The sequence below is a fragment of the Struthio camelus genome, chromosome 3, assembly GCF_040807025.1.
Source record: "Struthio camelus isolate bStrCam1 chromosome 3, bStrCam1.hap1, whole genome shotgun sequence".
In the NCBI taxonomy this organism is placed as follows: domain Eukaryota; kingdom Metazoa; phylum Chordata; class Aves; order Struthioniformes; family Struthionidae; genus Struthio; species Struthio camelus.
In genome coordinates, this window is record NC_090944.1 from 127,734,822 (window position 1) to 127,761,061 (window position 26,240).

Below are 26,240 nucleotides of genomic sequence, written 5' to 3' on the forward strand. Positions count from 1 at the left end.
GCTGTTCCCAGCTGATTAACTTTCCTTTCTGAAGTTTCCCACAATCACATTTGTGGCTCGGATAGCGAGAGGCTTAGGAAGCGAGAGGCTGATCCACTGCTGATTTCATCAACATTGGAGGAAAGAAATAGCAAAGTAGCATCTGCTTGGAGAAGCCCTGAATGCAGAGTCTGAAGAGGATGATCTCGCCTCTCAGTTGGAAGATTAAAATCAGTGCTCTTCATAGCTGATTAACTTTCCTTTCTGAAGTTTCCCCGAATCACATTTGTGGCTTGGAAATCTAGTGATTTAGAAAGCGAGAGGTTAATCCACTGCTGATTTCATCAACATTGGAGGAAAGAAATAGCAAAGTAGCAACTGCTTGGAGAAGCCCCGAATGCAGAGTCTGAAGAGGATGATATCGCCTCTCAGTTGGAAGATTAACATCAGTGCTCTTCACAGCTGATTAACTTTCCTTTCTGAAGTTTCCCACAATCACATTTGTGGCTCGGATAGCGAGAGGCTTTGAAAGCGAGAGGTTGATCCACTGCTGATTTCATCAACATTGGAGAAAAAAATATACCATAGTACCGCTCCTTGGAGAATCCCCGAATGCAGAGTCTGAAGAGGATGACATTGCCTCTCAGTTGGAAGATTAACATCAGTGCTCTTCACAGCTGATTAACTTTCCTTTCTGAAGTTTCCCACAATCACAATTGTGGCTTGGAAAGCGAGAGTTTTAGAAAGCGAGAGGCTGATCCACTGCTGATTTCATCAACATTGGAGGAAAGAAATACCCAAATAGCAACTCCTTGGAGAAGCCCCGAATGCAGAGTCTGAAGAGGATGATATCGCCTCTCAGTTGGAAGATTAACATCAGTGCTGTTCCCAGCTGATTAACTTTCCTTTCTGAAGTTTCCCACAATCACAATTGTGGCTTGGAAAGGGAGAGTTTTAGAAAGTGAGATGCTGATCCACTGCTGATTTCCTCAACATTGGAGGAAAGAAATAGCAAAGTAGCATCTGCTTGGAGAAGCCCCGAATGCAGAGTCTGAAGAGGATGATATCGCCTCTCATTTGGAAGATCAACATCAGTGCTGTTCACAGCTGATTAACTTCCCTTTCTACAAATTTCCCACAATCACATTTGTGCCTTGGAAATCTAGAGGCTTTGAAAGCGAGAGGCTGATCCACTGCTGATTTCGTCAACATTGGAGGAAAGAAATACCCAAGTAACAACTCCTTGGAGAAGCCCCGAATGCAGAGTCTGAAGAGGATGACATTGTCCCTCAGCTGGAAGATTAAAATCAGTGCTGTTCCCAGCTGGTTCATTTTCCTTTCTGAAGTTTCCCCGAATCACCTTTGTGCCTTGGATAGCGAGAGGCTTAGCAAGCGAGAGGCTGATCCACTGCTGATTTTGTCAACATTTGAGAAAAAAATATACCATAGTAGCGCTCCTTGGAGAAGCCCTGAATGCAGAGTCTGAAGAGGATGACATCGCCTCTCAGTTGGAAGATTAACATCAGTGCTCTTCATAGCTGATTAACTTTCCTTTCTGAAGTTTCCACAATCACATTTGTGGCTTGGATAGTGAGAGGCTTTGAGAGCCAGAGGCTGATCCACTGTTGATTTCCTCAACATTGGATGAAAGAAATAGCAAAGTAGCTACTCCGTGCAGAAGCGCCGAATGCAGAGTCTGAAGAGGATGATATCGCCTCTCAGTTGGAAGATTAACATCAGTGCTCTTCACAGCTGATTAACTTTCCTTTCTGAAGTTTCCCACAATCACAATTGTGGCTTGGAAATCTATACTTTTACAAAGCGAGAGCCTGATCCTCTGCTGATTTCATCAACATTGGAGGAAAGAAATACCCAAATAGGAACTCCTTGGAGAAGCCCCGAAAGCAGAGTCTGAAGAGGATGACATCGCCTCTCAGTTGGAAGATTTACATCAGTGCTTTTCCCAGCTGGTTCACTTTCCTTTCTAATATTTCCCAGAATCACATTTGTGGCTTGGATAGTGAGAGGCTTTCAAAGCAAGAGCCTGATCCACTGCTGATTTTGTCAACATTAAAGAAAACAAATGCTAAAGCAGGAATTGCTTGTAGAAGCCCCAAATGCAGAGTCTGAAGAGGATGATATCGCCTCTCAGTTGGAAGATTTACATCAGTGCTGTTCACAGCTGATGAACTTTCCTTTCTGAAGTTTCCCACCATCACGTTTGTGGCTTGGATAGCAAGAGGCTTTGAGAACGAGAGGCTGATCCACTGCTGATTTCCTCAATATTGGAGGAAAGAAATACCCAAGTAGCAACTGCTTGGAGAAGCCCTGAATGCAGAGTCTGAAGAGGATGACATCGCCTCTCAGTTGGAAGATGAAAAGCAATGCTGTTCACAGCTGATTAACTTTCCTTTCTGAAGTTTCCCCAATCACAATTGTGGCTTGGATAGCGAGAGGCTTAGAAAGCGAGAGGCTGTTCCACTGCTGATTTCGTCAACATTGGAGCAAAGAAATAGCAAAGTAGCAACTCCTTGGAGAAGCCCTGAATGCAGAGTCTGAAGAGGATGATATCGCGTCTGAGTTGGACGATTAACATCAGTGCTGTTCACAGCTGATTAACTTTCCTTTCTGAAGTTTCCCACAATCACAATTGTGGCTTGGAAAGCGGGAGTTTTAGAAAGTGAGATGCTGATCCACTGCTGATTTCGTCAACATTGGAGGAAAGAAATACCCAAGTAGCAACTCCTTGGAGAAGCCCCGAATGCAGAGTCTGAAGAGGATGACATTGCCTCTCAGTTGGTAGATTAAAATCAGTGCTGTTCCCAGCTGATTAACTTTCCTTTCTGAAGTTTCCCCGAATCACATTTGTGCCTTGAATAGCGAGAGGCTTAGGAAGCGAGAGGCTGATCCACTGCTGATTTCATCAACATTGGAGGAAAGAGATACCCAAGTAGCAACTCCTTGGAGAAGCCCTGAATGCAGAGTCTGAAGAGGATGATATCGCCTCTCAGTTGGTAGATCAACATCAGTGCTGTTCACAGCTGATTAACTTTCCTTTCTGAAGTTTCCCACAATCACAATTGTGGCTTGGAAAGCGAGAGTTTTAGAAAGTGAGATGCTGATCCACTGCTGATTTCGTAAACATTGGAGGAAAGAAATACTCAAGTAGTAACTCCTTGGAGAAGCCCCGAATGCAGAGTCGGAAGAGTATGACATCGCCTCTCAGTTGGAAGATTAACATCAGTGCTCTTCATAGCTGATTCACTTTCCTTTCTGAAGTTTCCCCGAATCACATTTGTGGCTCGGATAGCGAGAGGCTTAGGAAGCGGAAGGCTGATCCACTGCTGATTTCCTCAACATTGGAGGAAAGAAATAGCAAAGTAGCAACTGCTTGGAGAAGCCCCGTATGCAGAGTCTGAAGAGGATGATCTCGCCTCTCAGTTGGAAGATTAACATCAGTGCTGTTCACAGCTGATTAACTTTCCTTTCTGAAGTTTCCCCGAATCACATTTCTGGCTTGGAAATCTAGTGATTTAGAAAGCGAGAGGTTGATCCACTGCTGATTTCCTCAACATTGGAGGAAAGAAATAGCAAAGTAGCAACTGCTTGGAGAAGCCCCGAATGCAGAGTCTGAAGAGGATGATATCGCCTCTCAGTTGGAAGATGAAAAGCAGTGCTCTTCTTCGCCGATTAGCTTTCCTTTCTGAAGTTTCCCACAATCACATTTGTGGCTTGGAAATCTAGAGATTTAGAAAGCGAGAGGCTGATCCACTGCTGATTTCATCAACATTGGAGGAAAGAGATAGCAAAGTAGCAACTCCTTGGAGAAGCACCGAATGCAGAGTCTGAAGAGGATGACATCGTCCCTTAGTTGGTAGATTAACATCAGTGCTGTTCCCAGCTGATTAACTTTCCTTTCTGAAGTTTCCCCCGAATCACATTTGTGGCTTGGATAGCGAGAGGCTTTGAAAGCAAGAGGCTGATCCACTGCTGATTTCATCAACATTGGAGGAAAGAGATACCCAAATAGCAACTCCTTGGAGAAGCCCTGAATGCAGAGTCTGAAGAGGATGATCTCGCCTCTCAGTTGGACGATTAACATCAGTGCTGTTCACAGCTGATGAACTTTCCCTTCTGAAGTTTCCCACAATCACATTTGTGGCTTCGAAAGCTAGATTTTGGAAGCGAGAGGCTGATCCACTGCTGTTTTCCTCAACATTGTAGGAAGGAAATAGCAAAGTAGCAAGTCCTAAGAGAAGCGCCGAATGCAGAGTCTGAAGAGGATGACATCGCCTCTCAGTTGGAAGATTAACATCAGTGCTGTTCCCAGCTGATTAACTTTCCTTTCTGAAGTTTCCCACAATCACAATTGTGGCTTGGAAAGTGAGAGTTTTAGAAAGCGAGAGGCTGATCCACTGCTGATTTCGTCAACATTGGTGGAAAGAAATACCCAAGTAGCAACTCCTTGGAGAAGCCCCGAATGCAGAGTCTGAAGAGGATGACATTGTCCCTCAGTTGGAAGATTAAAATCAGTGCTGTTCCCAGCTGATTAACTTTCCTTTCTGAAGTTTCCACAATCATATTTGTGGCTTGGATAGCTAGAGGCTTAGCAAGCAAGAGACTGATCCACTGCTGATTTCGTCAACATTTGAGAAAAAAATATAGCATAGTACCGCTCCTTGGAGAAGCCCCGAATGCAGAGTCTGAAGAGGATGATATTGCCTCTCAGTTGGAAGATTAACATCAGTGCTGTTCACAGCTGATTAACTTTCCTTTCTGAAGTTTCCCCGAATCACCTTTGTGCCTTGGATAGCGAGAGGCTTAGCAAGCGAGAGGCTGATCCACTGCTGATTTTGTCAACATTAAAGAAAACAAATGCTAAAGCAGGAATTGCTTGTAGAAGCCCCAAATGCAGAGTCTGAAGAGGATGATATCGCCTCTCAGTTGGAAGATTTACATCAGTGCTGTTCACAGCTGATGAACTTTCCTTTCTGAAGTTTCCCACAATCACATTTGTGGCTTGGATAGCAAGAGGCTTTGAGAACGAGAGGCTGATCCACTGCTGATTTCCTCAATATTGGAGGAAAGAAATACCCAAGTAGCAACTGCTTGGAGAAGCCCTGAATGCAGAGTCTGAAGAGGATGACATCGCCTCTCAGTTGGAAGATGAAAAGCAATGCTGTTCACAGCTGATTAACTTTCCTTTCTGAAGTTTCCCCAATCACATTTGTGGCTTGGATAGCGAGAGGCTTAGAAAGCGAGAGGCTGTTCCACTGCTGATTTCGTCAACATTGGAGCAAAGAAATAGCAAAGTAGCAACTCCTTGGAGAAGCCCTGAATGCAGAGTCTGAAGAGGATGATATCGCGTCTGAGTTGGACGATTAACATCAGTGCTGTTCACAGCTGATTAACTTTCCTTTCTGAAGTTTCCCACAATCACAATTGTGGCTTGGAAAGCGGGAGTTTTAGAAAGTGAGATGCTGATCCACTGCTGATTTCATCAACATTGGAGGAAAGAAATACCCAAGTAGCAACTCCTTGGAGAAGCCCCGAATGCAGAGTCGGAAGAGGATGACATTGCCTCTCAGTTGGTAGATTAAAATCAGTGCTGTTCCCAGCTGATTAACTTTCCTTTCTGAAGTTTCCCACAATCACCTTTGTGCCTTGGATAGCGATAGGCTTAGCAAGCGAGAGGCTGATCCACTGCTGATTTTGTCAACATTGGAGAAAAAAATATAGCATAGTACCGCTCCTTGGAGAAGCCCCGAATGCAGAGTCTGAAGAGGATGATATCGCCTCTCAGTTGGTAGATCAACATCAGTGCTGTTCACAGCTGATTAACTTTCCTTTCTGAAGTTTCCCACAATCACAATTGTGGCTTGGAAAGCGAGAGTTTTAGAAAGTGAGATGCTGATCCACTGCTGATTTCGTAAACATTGGAGGAAAGAAATACTCAAGTAGCAACTCCTTGGAGAAGCCCCGAATGCAGAGTCGGAAGAGTATGACATCGCCTCTCAGTTGGAAGATTAACATCAGTGCTCTTCATAGCTGATTAACTTTCCTTTCTGAAGTTTCCCCGAATCACATTTGTGGCTCGGATAGCGAGAGGCTTAGGAAGCGGAAGGCTGATCCACTGCTGATTTCCTCAACATTGGAGGAAAGAAATAGCAAAGTAGCAACTGCTTGGAGAAGCCCCGTATGCAGAGTCTGAAGAGGATGATCTCGCCTCTCAGTTGGAAGATTAAAATCAGTGCTCTTCATAGCTGATTAACTTTCCTTTCTGAAGTTTCCCCGAATCACATTTGTGGCTTGGAAATCTAGTGATTTAGAAAGCGAGAGGTTGATCCACTGCTGATTTCCTCAACATTGGAGGAAAGAAATAGCAAAGTAGCAACTGCTTGGAGAAGCCCCGAATGCAGAGTCTGAAGAGGATGATATCGCCTCTCAGTTGGAAGATGAAAAGCAGTGCTCTTCTTCGCCGATTAGCTTTCCTTTCTGAAGTTTCCCACAATCACATTTGTGGCTTGGAAATCTAGAGATTTAGAAAGCGAGAGGCTGATCCACTGCTGATTTCATCAACATCGGAGGAAAGAGATAGCAAAGTAGCAACTCCTTGGAGAAGCACCGAATGCAGAGTCTGAAGAGGATGACATCGTCCCTTAGTTGGTAGATTAACATCAGTGCTGTTCCCAGCTGATTAACTTTCCTTTCTGAAGTTTCCCCCGAATCACATTTGTGGCTTGGATAGCGAGAGGCTTTGAAAGCGAGAGGCTGATCCACTGCTGATTTCGTCAACATTGGAGGAAAGAGATACCCAAATAGCAACTCCTTGGAGAAGCCCTGAATGCAGAGTCTGAAGAGGATGATCTCGCCTCTCAGTTGGACGATTAACATCAGTGCTGTTCACAGCTGATGAACTTTCCTTTCTGAAGTTTCCCACAACCACATTTGTGGCTTCGAAAGCTAGATTTTGGAAGCGAGAGGCTGATCCACTGCTGTTTTCCTCAACATTGTAGGAAGGAAATAGCAAAGTAGCAAGTCCTAAGAGAAGCGCCGAATGCAGAGTCTGAAGAGGATGATATCGCGTCTCAGTTGGACGATTAACATCAGTGCTGTTCACAGCTGATTAACTTTCCTTTCTGAAGTTTCCCACAATCACAATGGTGGCTTGGAAAGCGAGAGTTTTAGAAAGTGAGATGCTGATCCACTGCTGATTTCGTCAACATTGGAGGAAAGAAATACCCAAGTAGCAACTCTTTGGAGAAGCCCCGAATGCAGAGTCTGAAGAGGATTACATTGCCTCTCTGTTGGTAGATTAAAATCAGTGCTGTTCCCAGCTGATTAACTTTCCTTTCTGAAGTTTCCCACAATCACATTTGTGGCTCGGATAGCGAGAGGCTTAGGAAGCGAGAGGCTGATCCACTGCTGATTTCATCAACATTGGAGGAAAGAAATAGCAAAGTAGCATCTGCTTGGAGAAGCCCCGAATGCAGAGTCTGAAGAGGATGATCTCGCCTCTCAGTTGGAAGATTAAAATCAGTGCTCTTCATAGCTGATTAACTTTCCTTTCTGAAGTTTCCCCGAATCACATTTGTGGCTTGGAAATCTAGTGATTTAGAAAGCGAGAGGTTAATCCACTGCTGATTTCATCAACATTGGAGGAAAGAAATAGCAAAGTAGCAACTGCTTGGAGAAGCCCCGAATGCAGAGTCTGAAGAGGATGATATCGCCTCTCAGTTGGAAGATTAACATCAGTGCTCTTCACAGCTGATTAACTTTCCTTTCTGAAGTTTCCCACAATCACATTTGTGGCTCGGATAGCGAGAGGCTTTGAAAGCGAGAGGTTGATCCACTGCTGATTTCATCAACATTGGAGAAAAAAATATACCATAGTACCGCTCCTTGGAGAATCCCCGAATGCAGAGTCTGAAGAGGATGACATTGCCTCTCAGTTGGAAGATTAACATCAGTGCTCTTCACAGCTGATTAACTTTCCTTTCTGAAGTTTCCCACAATCACAATTGTGGCTTGGAAAGCGAGAGTTTTAGAAAGCGAGAGGCTGATCCACTGCTGATTTCATCAACATTGGAGGAAAGAAATACCCAAATAGCAACTCCTTGGAGAAGCCCCGAATGCAGAGTCTGAAGAGGATGATATCGCCTCTCAGTTGGAAGATTAACATCAGTGCTGTTCCCAGCTGATTAACTTTCCTTTCTGAAGTTTCCCACAATCACAATTGTGGCTTGGAAAGGGAGAGTTTTAGAAAGCGAGAGGCTGATCCACTGCTGATTTCCTCAACATTGGAGGAAAGAAATACCGAAGTAGCAACTGCTTGGAGAAGCCCCGAATGCAGAGTCTGAAGAGGATGATATCGCCTCTCAGTTGGTAGATTAAAATCAGTGCTGTTCACAGCTGATTAACTTCCCTTTCTACAAATTTCCCACAATCACATTTGTGCCTTGGAAATCTAGAGGCTTTGAAAGCGAGAGGCTGATCCACTGCTGATTTCGTCAACATTGGAGGAAAGAAATAGCAAAGTAGCAACTGCTTGGAGAAGCCCCGAATGCAGAGTCTGAAGAGGATGACATTGTCCCTCAGCTGGAAGATTAAAATCAGTGCTGTTCCCAGCTGGTTCATTTTCCTTTCTGAAGTTTCCCCGAATCACCTTTGTGCCTTGGATAGCGAGAGGCTTAGCAAGCGAGAGGCTGATTCACTGCTGATTTTGTCAACATTTGAGAAAAAAATATACCATAGTAGCGCTCCTTGGAGAAGCCCTGAATGCAGAGTCTGAAGAGGATGACATCGCCTCTCAGTTGGAAGATTAACATCAGTGCTCTTCATAGCTGATTAACTTTCCTTTCTGAAATTTCCACAATCACATTTGTGGCTTGGATAGTGAGAGGCTTTGAGAGCCAGAGGCTGATCCACTGTTGATTTCCTCAACATTGGATGAAAGAAATAGCAAAGTAGCTACTCCGTGCAGAAGCGCCGAATGCAGAGTCTGAAGAGGATGATATCGCCTCTCAGTTGGAAGATTAACATCAGTGCTCTTCACAGCTGATTAACTTTCCTTTCTGAAGTTTCCCACAATCACATTTGTGGCTTGGAAATCTATACTTTTACAAAGCGAGAGCCTGATCCTCTGCTGATTTCATCAACATTGGAGGAAAGAAATACCCAAATAGGAACTCCTTGGAGAAGCCCCGAAAGCAGAGTCTGAAGAGGATGACATCGCCTCTCAGTTGGAAGATTTACATCAGTGCTTTTCCCAGCTGGTTCACTTTCCTTTCTAATATTTCCCAGAATCACATTTGTGGCTTGGATAGTGAGAGGCTTTCAAAGCAAGAGCCTGATCCACTGCTGATTTTGTCAACATTAAAGAAAACAAATGCTAAAGCAGGAATTGCTTGTAGAAGCCCCAAATGCAGAGTCTGAAGAGGATGATATCGCCTCTCAGTTGGAAGATTTACATCAGTGCTGTTCACAGCTGATGAACTTTCCTTTCTGAAGTTTCCCACCATCACGTTTGTGGCTTGGATAGCAAGAGGCTTTGAGAACGAGAGGCTGATCCACTGCTGATTTCCTCAATATTGGAGGAAAGAAATACCCAAGTAGCAACTGCTTGGAGAAGCCCTGAATGCAGAGTCTGAAGAGGATGACATCGCCTCTCAGTTGGAAGATGAAAAGCAATGCTGTTCACAGCTGATTAACTTTCCTTTCTGAAGTTTCCCCAATCACATTTGTGGCTTGGATAGCGAGAGGCTTAGAAAGCGAGAGGCTGTTCCACTGCTGATTTCGTCAACATTGGAGCAAAGAAATAGCAAAGTAGCAACTCCTTGGAGAAGCCCTGAATGCAGAGTCTGAAGAGGATGATATCGCCTCTCAGTTGGACGATTAACATCAGTGCTGTTCACAGCTGATGAACTTTCCTTTCTGAAGTTTCCCACAACCACATTTGTGGCTTCGAAAGCTAGATTTTGGAAGCGAGAGGCTGATCCACTGCTGTTTTCCTCAACATTGGAGGAAAGAAATAGCAAAGTAGCAAGTCCTAAGAGAAGCGCCGAATGCAGAGTCTGAAGAGGATGACATTGCCTCTCAGTTGGTAGATTAAAATCAGTGCTGTTCCCAGCTGATTAACTTTCCTTTCTGAAGTTTCCCCGAATCACATTTGTGCCTTGAATAGCGAGAGGCTTAGGAAGCGAGAGGCTGATCCACTGCTGATTTCATCAACATTGGAGGAAAGAGATACCCAAGTAGCAACTCCTTGGAGAAGCCCTGAATGCAGAGTCTGAAGAGGATGATATCGCCTCTCAGTTGGTAGATCAACATCAGTGCTGTTCACAGCTGATTAACTTTCCTTTCTGAAGTTTCCCACAATCACAATTGTGGCTTGGAAAGCGAGAGTTTTAGAAAGTGAGATGCTGATCCACTGCTGATTTCGTAAACATTGGAGGAAAGAAATAGCAAAGTAGCAACTCCTTGGAGAAGCCCCGAATGCAGAGTCGGAAGAGTATGACATCGCCTCTCAGTTGGAAGATTAACATCAGTGCTCTTCATAGCTGATTCACTTTCCTTTCTGAAGTTTCCCCGAATCACATTTGTGGCTCGGATAGCGAGAGGCTTAGGAAGCGGAAGGCTGATCCACTGCTGATTTCCTCAACATTGGAGGAAAGAAATAGCAAAGTAGCAACTGCTTGGAGAAGCCCCGTATGCAGAGTCTGAAGAGGATGATCTCGCCTCTCAGTTGGAAGATTAAAATCAGTGCTCTTCATAGCTGATTAACTTTCCTTTCTGAAGTTTCCCCGAATCACATTTCTGGCTTGGAAATCTAGTGATTTAGAAAGCGAGAGGTTGATCCACTGCTGATTTCCTCAACATTGGAGGAAAGAAATAGCAAAGTAGCAACTGCTTGGAGAAGCCCCGAATGCAGAGTCTGAAGAGGATGATATCGCCTCTCAGTTGGAAGATGAAAAGCAGTGCTCTTCTTCGCCGATTAGCTTTCCTTTCTGAAGTTTCCCACAATCACATTTGTGGCTTGGAAATCTAGAGATTTAGAAAGCGAGAGGCTGATCCACTGCTGATTTCATCAACATTGGAGGAAAGAGATAGCAAAGTAGCAACTCCTTGGAGAAGCACCGAATGCAGAGTCTGAAGAGGATGACATCGTCCCTTAGTTGGTAGATTAACATCAGTGCTGTTCCCAGCTGATTAACTTTCCTTTCTGAAGTTTCCCCCGAATCACATTTGTGGCTTGGATAGCGAGAGGCTTTGAAAGCAAGAGGCTGATCCACTGCTGATTTCATCAACATTGGAGGAAAGAGATACCCAAATAGCAACTCCTTGGAGAAGCCCTGAATGCAGAGTCTGAAGAGGATGATCTCGCCTCTCAGTTGGACGATTAACATCAGTGCTGTTCCCAGCTGATGAACTTTCCCTTCTGAAGTTTCCCACAACCACATTTGTGGCTTCGAAAGCTAGATTTTGGAAGCGAGAGGCTGATCCACTGCTGTTTTCCTCAACATTGTAGGAAGGAAATAGCAAAGTAGCAAGTCCTAAGAGAAGCGCCGAATGCAGAGTCTGAAGAGGATGATATCGCCTCTCAGTTGGAAGATTAACATCAGTGCTGTTCCCAGCTGATTAACTTTCCTTTCTGAAGTTTCCCACAATCACATTTGTGGCTTGGAAAGTGAGAGTTTTAGAAAGCGAGAGGCTGATCCACTGCTGATTTCGTCAACATTGGTGGAAAGAAATACCCAAGTAGCAACTCCTTGGAGAAGCCCCGAATGCAGAGTCTGAAGAGGATGACATTGTCCCTCAGTTGGAAGATTAAAATCAGTGCTGTTCCCAGCTGATTAACTTTCCTTTCTGAAGTTTCCACAATCACATTTGTGGCTTGGATAGCTAGAGGCTTAGCAAGCAAGAGACTGATCCACTGCTGATTTCGTCAACATTGGAGAAAAAAATATAGCATAGTACCGCTCCTTGGAGAAGCCCCGAATGCAGAGTCTGAAGAGGATGATATTGCCTCTCAGTTGGAAGATTAACATCAGTGCTGTTCACAGCTGATTAACTTCCCTTTCTGAAGTTTCCCCGAATCACCTTTGTGCCTTGGATAGCGAGAGGCTTAGCAAGCGAGAGGCTGATCCACTGCTGATTTTGTCAACATTTGAGAAAAAAATATAGCATAGTACCGCTCCTTGGAGAAGCCCCGAATGCAGAGTCTGAAGAGGATGATATCGCGTCTCAGTTGGACGATTAACATCAGTGCTCTTCACAGCTGATTAACTTTCCTTTCTGAAGTTTCCCACAATCACAATGGTGGCTTGGAAAGCGAGAGTTTTAGAAAGTGAGATGCTGATCCACTGCTGATTTCGTCAACATTGGAGGAAAGAAATACCCAAGTAGCAACTCTTTGGAGAAGCCCCGAATGCAGAGTCTGAAGAGGATTACATTGCCTCTCAGTTGGTAGATTAAAATCAGTGCTGTTCCCAGCTGATTAACTTTCCTTTCTGAAGTTTCCCACAATCACATTTGTGGCTCGGATAGCGAGAGGCTTAGGAAGCGAGAGGCTGATCCACTGCTGATTTCCTCAACATTGGAGGAAAGAAATACCCAAGTAGCATCTGCTTGGAGAAGCCCCGAATGCAGAGTCTGAAGAGGATGATCTCGCCTCTCAGTTGGAAGATTAACATCAGTGCTCTTCACAGCTGATTAACTTTCCTTTCTGAAGTTTCCCACAATCACATTTGTGGCTTGGAAATCTATAGTTTTACAAAGCGAGAGCCTGATCCTCTGCTGATTTCATCAACATTGGAGGAAAGAAATACCCAAATAGCAACTCCTTGGAGAAGCCCCGAATGCAGAGTCTGAAGAGGATGATATCGCCTCTCAGTTGGAAGATTAACATCAGTGCTCTTCACAGCTGATTAACTTTCCTTTCTGAAGTTTCCCACAATCACATTTGTGGCTCGGATAGCGAGAGGCTTTGAAAGCGAGAGGTTGATCCACTGCTGATTTCATCAACATTGGAGAAAAAAATATACCATAGTACCGCTCCTTGGAGAATCCCCGAATGCAGAGTCTGAAGAGGATGACATTGCCTCTCAGTTGGAAGATTAACATCAGTGCTCTTCACAGCTGATTAACTTTCCTTTCTGAAGTTTCCCACAATCACAATTGTGGCTTGGAAAGCGAGAGTTTTAGAAAGCGAGAGACTGATCCACTGCTGATTTCATCAATATTGGAGGAAAGAAATACCCAAATAGCAACTCCTTGGAGAAGCCCCGAATGCAGAGTCTGAAGAGGATGATATCGCCTCTCAGTTGGAAGATTAACATCAACGCTGCTCACAGCTGATTAACTTTCCTTTCTGAAGTTTCCCACAATCACAATTGTGGCTTGGAAAGGGAGAGTTTTAGAAAGCGAGAGGCTGATCCACTGCTGATTTCGTCAACATTGGAGGAAAGAAATACCGAAGTAGCAACTGCTTGGAGAAGCCCCGAATGCAGAGTCTGAAGAGGATGATCTCGCCTCTCAGTTGGAAGATCAACATCAGTGCTGTTCACAGCTGATTAACTTCCCTTTTTACAAATTTCCCACAATCACATTTGTGCCTTGGAAATCTAGAGGCTTTGAAAGCGAGAGGCTGATCCACTGCTGATTTCGTCAACATTGGAGGAAAGAAATACCCAAGTAACAACTCCTTGGAGAAGCCCCGAATGCAGAGTCTGAAGAGGATGACATTGTCCCTCAGTTGGAAGATTAAAATCAGTGCTGTTCACAGCTGGTTCATTTTCCTTTCTGAAGTTTCCCCGAATCACCTTTGTGCCTTGGATAGCGAGAGGCTTAGCAAGCGAGAGGCTGATCCACTGCTGATTTTGTCAACATTTGAGAAGAAAATATACCATAGTAGCGCTCCTTGGAGAAGCCCTGAATGCAGAGTCTGAAGAGGATGACATCGCCTCTCAGTTGGAAGATTAACATCAGTGCTCTTCATAGCTGATTAACTTTCCTTTCTGAAGTTTCCACAATCACATTTGTGGCTTGGATAGTGAGAGGCTTTGAGAGCCAGAGGCTGATCCACTGTTGATTTCCTCAACATTGGATGAAAGAAATAGCAAAGTAGCTACTCCGTACAGAAGCGCCGAATGCAGAGTCTGAAGAGGATGATATCGCCTCTCAGTTGGAAGATTAACATCAGTGCTCTTCACAGCTGATTAACTTTCCTTTCTGAAGTTTCCCACAATCACATTTGTGGCTTGGAAATCTATAGTTTTACAAAGCGAGAGCCTGATCCTCTGCTGATTTCATCAACATTGGAGGAAAGAAATACCCAAATAGGAACTCCTTGGAGAAGCCCCGAAAGCAGAGTCTGAAGAGGATGACATCGCCTCTCAGTTGGAAGATTTACATCAGTGCTTTTCCCAGCTGGTTCACTTTCCTTTCTAATATTTCCCAGAATCACAGTTGTGGCTTGGATAGTGAGAGGCTTTCAAAGCAAGAGCCTGATCCACTGCTGATTTTGTCAACATTAAAGAAAACAAATGCTAAAGCAGGAATTGCTTGTAGAAGCCCCAAATGCAGAGTCTGAAGAGGATGATATCGCCTCTCAGTTGGAAGATTAACATCAGTGCTCTTCACAGCTGATGAACTTTCCTTTCTGAAGTTTCCCACAATCACATTTGTGGCTTGGATAGCAAGAGGCTTTGAGAACGAGAGGCTGATCCACTGCTGATTTCCTCAATATTGGAGGAAAGAAATACCCAAGTAGCAACTGCTTGGAGAAGCCCTGAATGCAGAGTCTGAAGAGGATGACATCGCCTCTCAGTTGGAAGATGAAAAGCAATGCTGTTCACAGCTGATTAACTTTCCTTTCTGAAGTTTCCCCAATCACGTTTGTGGCTTGGATAGCGAGAGGCTTAGAAAGCGAGAGGCTGTTCCACTGCTGATTTCGTCAACATTGGAGCAAAGAAATAGCAAAGTAGCAACTCCTTGGAGAAGCCCTGAATGCAGAGTCTGAAGAGGATGATATCGCGTCTGAGTTGGACGATTAACATCAGTGCTGTTCACAGCTGGTTCACTTTGCTTTCTGAAGTTTCCCACAATCACAATTGTGGCTTGGAAAGCGGGAGTTTTAGAAAGTGAGATGCTGATCCACTGCTGATTTCGTCAACATTGTAGGAAAGAAATACCCAAGTAGCAACTCCTTGGAGAAGCCCCGAATGCAGAGTCTGAAGAGGATGACATTGCCTCTCAGTTGGTAGATTAAAATCAGTGCTGTTCCCAGCTGATTAACTTTCCTTTCTGAAGTTTCCCCGAATCACATTTGTGCCTTGAATAGCGAGAGGCTTAGGAAGCGAGAGGCTGATCCACTGCTGATTTCATCAACATTGGAGGAAAGAAATAGCGAAGTAGCAACTCCTTGGAGAAGCCCTGAATGCAGAGTCTGAAGAGGATGATATCGCCTCTCAGTTGGTAGATCAACATCAGTGCTGTTCACAGCTGATTAACTTTCCTTTCTGAAGTTTCCCACAATCACAATTGTGGCTTGGAAAGCGAGAGTTTTAGAAAGTGAGATGCTGATCCACTGCTGATTTCGTAAACATTGGAGGAAAGAAATACTCAAGTAGCAACTGCTTGGAGAAGCCCCGAATGCAGAGTCGGAAGAGTATGACATCGCCTCTCAGTTGGAAGATTAACATCAGTGCTCTTCATAGCTGATTAACTTTCCTTTCTGAAGTTTCCCCGAATCACATTTGTTGCTCGGATAGCGAGAGGCTTAGGAAGCGGAAGGCTGATCCACTGCTGATTTCCTCAACATTGGAGGAAAGAAATAGCAAAGTAGCAACTGCTTGGAGAAGCCCCGTATGCAGAGTCTGAAGAGGATGATCTCGCCTCTCAGTTGGAAGATTAAAATCAGTGCTCTTCATAGCTGATTAACTTTCCTTTCTGAAGTTTCCCCGAATCACATTTGTGGCTTGGAAATCTAGTGATTTAGAAAGCGAGAGGTTGATCCACTGCTGATTTCCTCAACATTGGAGGAAAGAAATAGCAAAGTAGCAACTGCTTGGAGAAGCCCCGAATGCAGAGTCTGAAGAGGATGATATCGCCTCTCAGTTGGAAGATGAAAAGCAGTGCTCTTCTTCGCCGATTAGCTTTCCTTTCTGAAGTTTCCCACAATCACATTTGTGGCTTGGAAATCTAGAGATTTAGAAAGCGAGAGGCTGATCCACTGCAGATTTCATCAACATTGGAGAAAAGAGATAGCAAAGTAGCAACTCCTTGGAGAAGCACCGAATGCAGAGTCTGAAGAGGATGACATCGTCCCTTAGTTGGTAGATTAACATCAGTGCTGTTCCCAGCTGATTAACTTTCCTTTCTGAAGTTTCCCCCGAATCACATTTGTGGCTTGGATAGCGAGAGGCTTTGAAAGCGAGAGGCTGATCCACTGCTGATTTCGTCAACATTGGAGGAAAGAGATACCCAAATAGCAACTCCTTGGAGAAGCCCTGAATGCAGAGTCTGAAGAGGATGATCTCGCCTCTCAGTTGGACGATTAACATCAGTGCTGTTCACAGCTGATGAACTTTCCTTTCTGAAGTTTCCCACAACCACATTTGTGGCTTCGAAAGCTAGATTTTGGAAGCGAGAGGCTGATCCACTGCTGTTTTCCTCAACATTGTAGGAAGGAAATAGCAAAGTAGCAAGTCCTAAGAGAAGCGCCGAATGCAGAGTCTGAAGAGGATGATATCGCGTCTCAGTTGGACGATTAACATCAGTGCTGTTCACAGCTGATTAACTTTCCTTTCTGATGTTTCCCACAATCACAATGGTGGCTTGGAAAGCGAGAGTTTTAGAAAGTGAGATGCTGATCCACTGCTGATTTCGTCAACATTGGAGGAAAGAAATACCCAAGTAGCAACTCTTTGGAGAAGCCCCGAATGCAGAGTCTGAAGAGGATTACATTGCCTCTCAGTTGGTAGATTAAAATCAGTGCTGTTCCCAGCTGATTAACTTTCCTTTCTGAAGTTTCCCACAATCACATTTGTGGCTCGGATAGCGAGAGGCTTAGGAAGCGAGAGGCTGATCCACTGCTGATTTCATCAACATTGGAGGAAAGAAATAGCAAAGTAGCATCTGCTTGGAGAAGCCCCGAATGCAGAGTCTGAAGAGGATGATCTCGCCTCTCAGTTGGAAGATTAAAATCAGTGCTCTTCATAGCTGATTAACTTTCCTTTCTGAAGTTTCCCCGAATCACATTTGTGGCTTGGAAATCTAGTGATTTAGAAAGCGAGAGGTTAATCCACTGCTGATTTCATCAACATTGGAGGAAAGAAATAGCAAAGTAGCAACTGCTTGGAGAAGCCCCGAATGCAGAGTCTGAAGAGGATGATATCGCCTCTCAGTTGGAAGATTAACATCAGTGCTCTTCACAGCTGATTAACTTTCCTTTCTGAAGTTTCCCACAATCACATTTGTGGCTCGGATAGCGAGAGGCTTTGAAAGCGAGAGGTTGATCCACTGCTGATTTCATCAACATTGGAGAAAAAAATATACCATAGTACCGCTCCTTGGAGAATCCCCGAATGCAGAGTCTGAAGAGGATGACATTGCCTCTCAGTTGGAAGATTAACATCAGTGCTCTTCACAGCTGATTAACTTTCCTTTCTGAAGTTTCCCACAATCACAATTGTGGCTTGGAAAGCGAGAGTTTTAGAAAGTGAGATGCTGATCCACTGCTGATTTCGTCAACATTGGAGGAAAGAAATACCCAAGTAGCAACTCCTTGGAGAAGCCGCGAATGCAGAGTGTGATGAGAATGACATTGCCTCTCGGTTGGAAGATTAAAATCAGTGCTCTTCATAGCTGATTAACTTTCCTTTCTGAAGTTTCCCCGAATCACATTTGTGGCTTGGAAATCTAGTAATTTAGAAAGCGAGAGGCTGATCCACTGCAGATTTCGTCAACATTGGAGGAAAGAAATAGCAAAGTAGCAACTGCTTGGAGAAGCCCCGAATGCAGAGTCTGAAGAGGATGACATCGCCTCTCAGTTGGAAGATGAAAATCAGTGCTCTTCATAGCTGATTAGCTTTCCTTTCTGAAGTTTCCCTTAATCACATTTGTGGCTTCGAAAGCTAGATTTTGGAAGCGAGAGGCTGATCCACTGCTGATTTCATCAACATTGTAGAAAAGAAATAGCAAAGTAGCAAGTCGTAAGAGAAGCGCCGAATGCAGAGTCTGAAGAGGATGATATCGCGTCTCAGTTGGACGATTAACATCAGTGCTCTTCATAGCTGATTAACTTTCCTTTCTGAAGTTTCCCTTAATCACATTTGTGGCTTCGAAAGCTAGATTTTGGAAGCGAGAGGCAGATCCACTGCTGATTTCATCAACATTGTAGAAAAGAAATAGCAAAGTAGCAGGTCGTAAGAGAAGCGCCGAATGCAGAGTCTGAAGAGGATGATATCGCGTCTCAGTTGGAAGATTAACAACAGTGCTCTTCACAGCTGATTAACTTTCCTTTCTGAAGTTTCCCACAATCACAATGGTGGCTTGGAAAGCGAGAGTTTTAGAAAGCGAGATGCTGATCCACTGCTGATTTCCTCAACATTGGAGGAAAGAAATACCCAAGTAGCAACTCCTTGGAGAAGCCCCGAATGCAGAGTCTGAAGAGGATGACATTGTCCCTCAGTTGGAAGATTAACATCAGTGCTGTTCCCAGCTGATTAACTTTCCTTTCTGAAGTTTCCCACAATCACATTTGTGGCTCGGATAACGAGAGGCTTAGCAAGCAAGAGACTGATCCACTGCTGATTTCGTCAACATTTGAGAAAAAAATATAGCATAGTACCGCTCCTTGGAGAAGCCCCGAATGCAGAGTCTGAAGAGGATGATATTGCCTCTCAGTTGGAAGATTAACATCAGTGCTGTTCACAGCTGATTAACTTTCCTTTCTGAAGTTTCCCACAATCACAATTGTGGCTTGGAAATCTATAGTTTTAGAAAGCGAGAGACTGATCCACTGCTGATTTCATCAACATTGGAGGAAAGAAATACCCAAATAGCAACTCCTTGGAGAAGCCCCGAATGCAGAGTCTGAAGAGGATGACATCGTCTCTCAGTTGGAAGATTAACATCAGTGCTGTTCCCAGCTGATTAACTTTCCTTTCTGAAGTTTCCCACAATCACAATTGTGGCTTGGAAAGCGAGAGTTTTAGAAAGTGAGAGGCTGATCCACTGCTGATTTCCTCAACATTGGAGGAAAGAAATACCGAAGTAGTAACTGCTTGGAGAAGCCCCGAATGCAGAGTCTGAAGAGGATGACATCGCCTCTCAGTTGGAAGATTTACATCAGTGCTCTTCATAGCTGATTCACTTTCCTTTCTGAAGTTTCCCCGAATCACATTTGTGGCTCGGATAGCGAGAGGCTTAGGAAGCGGAAGGCTGATCCACTGCTGATTTCCTCAACATTGGAGGAAAGAAATAGCAAAGTAGCAACTGCTTGGAGAAGCCCCGAATGCAGAGTCTGAAGAGGATGATCTCGCCTCTCAGTTGGAAGATTAAAATCAGTGCTCTTCATACCTGATTAACTTTCCTTTCTGAAGTTTCCCCGAATCACATTTGTGGCTTGGAAATCTAGTGATTTAGAAAGCGAGAGGTTGATCCACTGCTGATTTCCTCAACATTGGAGGAAAGAAATAGCAAAGTAGCAACTGCTTGGAGAAGCCCCGAATGCAGAGTCTGAAGAGGATGATATCGCCTCTCAGTTGGAAGATGAAAAGCAGTGCTCTTCTTCGTCGATTAGCTTTCCTTTCTAATATTTCCCACAATCACATTTGTGGCTTGGAAATCTATAGTTTTAGAAAGCGAGAGGCTGATCCACTGCAGATTTCATCAACATTGGAGGAAAGAGATAGCAAAGTAGCAACTCCTTGGAGAAGCCCCGAATGCAGAGTCTGAAGCGGATGACATCGTCCCTTAGTTGGTAGATTAACATCAGTGCTGTTCCCAGCTGATTAACTTCCTTTCTGAAGTTTCCCACAATCACAATTGTGGCTTGGAAAGCGAGAGTTTTAGAAAGCGAGAGGCTGATCCACTGCTGATTTCCTCAACATTGGAGGAAAGAAATACCCAAGTAGCATCTGCTTGGAGAAGCCCTGAATGCAGAGTCTGAAGAGGATGATCTCGCCTCTCAGTTGGAAGATTAACATCAGTGCTGTTCCCAGCTGATTAACTTTCCTTTCTGAAGTTTCCACAATCACATTTGTGACTTGGATAGCTAGAGGCTTAGCAAGCAAGAGACTGATCCACTGCTGATTTCGTCAACATTGGAGAAAAAAATATAGCATAGTACCGCTCCTTGGAGAAGCCCCGAATGCAGAGTCTGAAGAGGATGATATTGCCTCTCAGTTGGAAGATTAACATCAGTGCTGTTCACAGCGGGTTCACTTTCCTTTCTGAAGTTTCCCCGAATCACCTTTGTGCCTTGGATAGCGAGAGGCTTAGCAAGCGAGAGGCTGATCCACTGCTGATTTTGTCAACATTTGAGAAAAAAATATAGCATAGTACCGCTCCTTGGAGAAGCCCCGAATGCAGAGTCTGAAGAGGATGACATCGCCTCTCAGTTGGAAGATTAACATCAGTGCTCTTCATAGCTGATTAACTTTCCTTTCTGAAGTTTCCACAATCACATTTGTGGCTTGGATAGTGAGAGGCTTTGAGAGCCAGAGGCTGATCCACTGTTGATTTCCTCAACATTGGATGAAAGAAATAGCAAAGTAGCTACTCCGTGCAGAAGCGCCGAATGCAGAGTCTGAAGAGGATGATATCGCCTCTCAGTTGGAAGATTAACATCAGTGCTCTTCACAGCTGATTAACTTTCCTTTCTGAAGTTTCCCACAATCACATTTGTGGCTTGGAAATCTATAGTTTTACAAAGCGAGAGCCTGATCCTCTGCTGATTTCATCAACATTGGAGGAAAGAGATACCCAAATAGGAACTCCTTGGAGAAGCGCCGAATGCAGAGTCTGAAGAGGATGACATCGCCTCTCTGTTGGAAGATTTACATCAGTGCTTTTCCCAGCTGGTTCACTTTTCTTTCTAATATTTCCCAGAATCACATTTGTGGCTTGGATAGTGAGAGGCTTTGAAAGCAAGAGCCTGATCCACTGCTGATTTTGTCAACATTAAAGAAAACAAATGCTAAAGCAGGAATTGGTTGTAGAAGCCCCAAATGCAGAGTCTGAAGAGGATGATCTCGCCTCTCAGTTGGAAGATTAACATCAGTGCTGTTCCCAGCTGATTAACTTTCTTGTCTGAAGTTTCCCACAATCACATTTGTGGCTTGGATAGCAAGAGGCTTTGAGAGCGAGAGGCTGATCCACTGCTGATTTCGTCAACATTGGAGGAAAGAGATACCCAAATAGCAACTCCTTGGAGAATCCCCGAATGCAGAGTCTGAAGAGGATTACATTGCCTCTCAGTTGGAAGATTAACATCAGTGCTGTTCACAGCTGATGAACTTTCCTTTCTGAAGTTTCCCACAACCACATTTGTGGCTTCGAAAGCTAGATTTTGGAAGCGAGAGGCTGATCCACTGCTGTTTTCCTCAACATTGTAGGAAGGAAATAGCAAAGTAGCAAGTCCTAAGAGAAGCGCCGAATGCAGAGTCTGAAGAGGATGATATCGCCTCTCATTTGGAAGATTAAAATCAGTGCTGTTCACAGCGGGTTCACTTTCCTTTCTGAAGTTTCCCCGAATCACATTTGTGGCTTGGATAGTGAGAGGCTTTGAGAGCGAGAGGCTAATCCACTGCTGATTTCATCAACATTGGAGGAAAGAAATAGCAAAGTAGCATCTCCTTGGAGAAGCCCCGAATGCAGAGTCTGAAGAGGATGATCTCGCCTCTCAGTTGGAAGATTAACATCAGTGCTGTTCCCAGCTGATTAACTTTCCTTTCTGAAGTTTCCCACTATCACATTTGTGGCTTGGATAGCTAGAGGCTTAGCAAGCAAGAGACTGATCCACTGCTGATTTCGTCAACATTTGAGAAAAAAATATAGCATAGTACCGCTCCTTGGAGAAGCCCCGAATGCAGAGTCTGAAGAGGATGATATTGCCTCTCAGTTGGAAGATTAACATCAGTGCTGTTCCCAGCTGATTAACTTTCCTTTCTGAAGTTTCCCCGAATCACATTTGTGGCTCGGATAGCGAGAGGCTTTGAGAGCGAGAGGCTGATCCACTGCTGATTTCATCAACATTTGAGAAAAAAATATAGCATAGTACCGCTCCTTGGAGAAGCCCCGAATGCAGAGTCTGAAGAGGATGATATCGCGTCTGAGTTGGACGATTAACATCAGTGCTCTTCACAGCTGATTAACTTTCCTTTCTGAAGTTTCCCACAATCACAATTGTGGCTTGGAAAGCGAGAGTTTTAGAAAGTGAGATGCTGATCCACTGCTGATTTCGTCAACATTGAAGGAAAGAAATACCCAAGTAGCAACTCCTTGGAGAATCCCCGAATGCAGAGTCTGAAGAGGATTACATTGCCTCTCAGTTGGAAGGTTAACATCAACGCTGTTCACAGCTGATTAACTTTCCTTTCTGAAGTTTCCCACAATCACATTTGTGGCTCGGATAGCGAGAGGCTTTGAAAGCGAGAGGCTGATCCACTGCTGATTTCTTCAACATTGGAGGATAGAAATAGCAAAGTAGCATCTGCTTGGAGAAGCCCCGAATGCAGAGTCTGAAGAGGATGATCTCGCCTCTCAGTTGGAAGATTAAAATCAGTGCTCTTCATAGCTGATTAACTTTCCTTTCTGAAGTTTCCCCGAATCACATTTGTGGCTTGGAAATCTAGTGATTTAGAAAGCGAGAGGTTGATCCACTGCTGATTTCATCAACATTGGAGGAAAGAGATACCCAAATAGGAACTGCTTGGAGAAGCCCCGAATGCAGAGTCTGAAGAGGATGATATCGCCTCTCAGTTGGAAGATTAACATCAGTGCTCTTCACAGCTGATTAACTTTCCTTTCTGAAGTTTCCCACAATCACATTTGTGGCTCGGATAGCGAGAGGCTTTGAAAGCGAGAGGTTGATCCACTGCTGATTTCATCAACATTGGAGGAAAGAAATAGCAAAGTAGCCACTGCTTGGAGAAGCCCTGAATGCAGAGTCTGAAGAGGATGATATCGCCTCTCAGTTGGAAGATTAACATCAGTGCTGTTCCCAGCTGATTAACTTCCCTTTCTGAAGTTTCCCACAATCAGAATGGTGGCTTGGATAGCGAGAGGCTTTGAAAGCGAGAGGCTGATCCACTGCTGATTTCATCAACATTGGAGGAAAGAAATACCGAAGTAGCAACTCCTTGGAGAAGCCCCGAATGCAGAGTCTGAAGAGGATAACATCGTCTCTCAGTTGGAAGATTAACATCAGTGCTGTTCCCAGCTGACTAACTTTCCTTTCTGAAGTTTCCCACAATCACATTTGTGGCTTGGAAATCTATAGTTTTAGAAAGCGAGAGGCTGATCCACTGCTGATTTCATCAACATTGGAGGAAAGAAATAGCAGTTCTGTTCACAACTGATTAAGTTTCGTTTCTGAAGTTTTACACAATCATATTTTTGGCTTGGAAAGCGAGAGGCTTTGGTCACGAGGGTTTGATGCTTCGCCCTATGTAGAGCTTTGTGTGTCGGTGGGGACTGATGCCTCGCCCACAGTGAGGGCTGACTGAGAGGAAAAGCTGTGGATGGCGGCGGAGACAAAGAGAAGTGCAGAGGCATGGAGAGGCATGGGTCGCTCTAGATGTCCTTGCCTGGCGCTATGCGTGTGTCTGGATACTGAGGAAAGGCTGCCGATTTGGAGAACGGTCAGTGTCGATAGTGTGCGGTGCGTAGGAAGGGCACGAGCGGTGCTAGAAGGCGAACTGTTGCTGCCAGTGGCCGGCGAGAATTAAGGACGCCTCAGAGTCAGGATTTCAGAGTGCTGCCAACAGAGGCTACCAATAGAGGCAGCAGTTTGCGCAGCAATGTCTGGGTTCTGCCTGGGCCTTTTGTGGGCCTTGTTGGAAGTTTTGGAGACTTTCTGGGGACCCCCAAGGAACTAGACTGTGCTTGCTGCTAGCTGGAAGGGAGAGCTGGGCAAGGACTCCTGCAGGGGGCCTTGACTTAACTTCTCCTGGGGAGTTCTAGGTAGGTGGGGCTGCTGCTAACGAACTCTCTGGCCTGCCCTGGTCAGAGGGAGTTGGGGCTTTTGTTTCAGGTGGCTCCTGATTGGGTGGGTCAAGCACCCTTGTGAGTCACTGCTAGGCAGAGGCCTATATAAGAGCCAGGCCTAGAGTACAGCTTCCAGAGCGCAGCCAACAGAGGCAGTGAACAGATGCAGCAGTGTGTGCAGAAGGGTGCCCGAAGGCAAAGAAGGCACCTCTCCATTTTTTGCACAGTGCTGTGTCCTTCCCTGGGGCAGAGCACGTTCCCCAGTGGCTGCTGGAGGTGCTGCATCGGCTGTGTCTGAGGCTTCAACCCAGACGGACCCTCTGACAGCAGATGCAGCTCTGCAGGTTTCAGGCTGCAGGGAGTGCCTGGGGCCTCTCCATGGGGCCTGGGCTGACAGTCAGCTCTCCTGTGTGAGGTGTGTGAGGTCTCCTGTGGTTGACCAGTTGCGTCACCAGATAAAGGAGTTACGGGAGGAGGTTAGTAGGCTGCATAGCATCCGAGAGGATGAGCAGGAGATTGACAGGGTATTCTCGGAGACTGTGCAGCTCCAGGAGTCCCCACCCCCCCACTGCAGCGGAGTTGTCGGAGGGCTCTGTACTGTGTGTAAAGGTGCATCATAACGCTGTTGAAGAGGGCTCCTTGTAGAAGGAGAAAGGCTCTTGCTCCTTCTCAAGACTTACTCTTGAAGAACAAGTTTAGCGCCCTCCAAGCTGAGGAGGAGCTGGGCATGGCTCCAAGGGAGGCAACTGGCCTGGCAGACCCTGTGCCGTGCAGGAACCCCCGGAAGAAGCGGCGAGTGATTGTTGTGGGTGACTCCCTGCTGCAGGGGACAGAGGCACCTCTCTGCTGACCTGACCTCTTGTCCAGAGAGGTTTGCTGCCTGCCAGGGGCTCGAATAAGAGATGTCACGGAAAGACTGCCAAGGCTTGTCCATGCATCAGACTACTACCCTCTGCTGCTCTTCCATGTGGGTGCTAACGACACGAAAGGCAAATTGGAAACCATCAAACAGGACTTCAGAGCTCTGGGAATGGTGGTGAAGGGTCTGGGAGCCCAGGTCGTTTTCTCCTCAATCTTGCCTGTGAGGGGAAAGGATGGGAGGAGGAGTAGACGAGTTTTCCAAGTTAACAGCTGGCTGCGTTGCTGGTGTTGGCAACAGGGCTTTGGTTTCTATGACCATGGGACCCTGTTTGAAGATCAACAGCTGATGGGGAGCGATGGGATCCACCTTGCCAAGCGGGGCACGCGCGTCTTTGCCAACAGGTTGGCCAGCCTGGTACGGAGGGCTTTAAACTAGGCAAGATGGGGGAAAGAGAGTGGTATAGTGGCAGGGGAGTCAGTAAAACACTGCTCAAGTCAGGATGCCTCCAGCGGGTGCAGACAGCCAGGGGAGACAGCATGGAACATGGCCATGAAGGATCCTCTTGCACCTCTCCTGGGAAGCCTGCGTGCTTGACTGGCTCTCTGAAATGCCTGTATACCAATGCGTGCAGCATGGGGAATAAACAGGAAGAGTTAGAGCTCTGTGTGCGGTCACAGGGCCATGATCTCATTGCAGTTACAGAGACATGGTGGGATAGTTCACATGACTGGAATGCTGTCATGGATGGCTATGCGCTTTTTAGGAAAGACAGGCCAGGAAGGCGAGGTGGTGGAGTTGCTCTTTATGTGAGGGAGCAGCTAGAATGTATGGAGCTCTGCCTCGGGGTGGATGAAGAGCAAGTTGAGAGCCTATGGGTAAGGATTAAAGGGCAGGGTAACATGGGTGATACTGTTGTGGGGGTTTACTACAGGCCCCCACAAGGGGGAAGGATCAGGAGGAAGTTGTCAATGAGGCCTTCTACCGACAGCTGGAAGTAGCCTCACGATCACAGGCCCTGGTTCTCATGGGAGACTTCAACCACCCTGACATCTGTTGGCAAGACAGCACAGCTAGGCACAAACAGTCAAAGAGGTTCCTGCAGAGGATTGATGATAATTTCTTGACCCAGGTGGTGGAGACGCCAACGAGGAGAGGTGCAATGCTAGACCTTGTACTAACGAACAAA